Source organism: Penaeus monodon, chromosome 19 (genome assembly GCF_015228065.2).
Source record: "Penaeus monodon isolate SGIC_2016 chromosome 19, NSTDA_Pmon_1, whole genome shotgun sequence".
In the NCBI taxonomy this organism is placed as follows: Eukaryota; Metazoa; Arthropoda; class Malacostraca; order Decapoda; family Penaeidae; genus Penaeus; species Penaeus monodon.
Window position 1 is genome coordinate 15,573,811 of NC_051404.1, and position 576 is coordinate 15,574,386.

Consider the following 576-nt stretch of genomic DNA (forward strand, 5'->3'; position numbering starts at 1 on the left):
AAGACTGAATGAAAGAGGGAAAGTTCATAAAAAAAACGAAAAGACAATAACAAAACTGATAAGATTCTTTGTAACAAAGGACAAAATATTTTACGAGACACAACGACCAACTGTCTTTTTACGCTGATATTACCACACAAAAATCTCACAATCAAACCTGCTCATAACAAACCCAAACGAAATTATTGAACAGAACAAACAAGAAAAAAAAACAGAAAGAGAAATGACCCTACATCTTCGAAAGTTAAGGCAAGGGCCATAGCGGGATCCGAGGGGCGCCTGCGATAATAAGCAGAGATAATGAAGCAAATCTCCCTCACTGATAATGCATTATAAGATAACGCAACCGGCATCGGAGTGTGTCTACGATGAGCTTAGAAGAGAGAAAGATTACAGCGGCTGAAGACAAAGGCAACGCGTTTGGGGTTTTGTGTGAGGAACGACTTTGGGGAAAAATTCCGGTCGTCAGGAAGGAGGCAGGTGGAACAGGTGCGTTTGTCTTGGCTTTCAGATAAGTGAAGAATATAACAGGAAAACAGGAATTCGGTATGTAATGCTATTTCAGTCTTACGTAAA

At 39.9% G+C, this 576-nt stretch overlaps 1 protein-coding gene across 1 annotated transcript in view; it reads left to right on the forward strand.

Moving 5' to 3' along the window:
- Positions 1-360: 360 nt before the first annotated feature.
- The window catches only part of LOC119585084 (major facilitator superfamily domain-containing protein 8-like), a gene marked incomplete in the record, with an annotated part of 19,608 nt that continues 19,392 nt past the window's right edge, over positions 361-576 (forward strand). The window contains 1 exon segment of the mRNA XM_037933704.1: positions 361-489.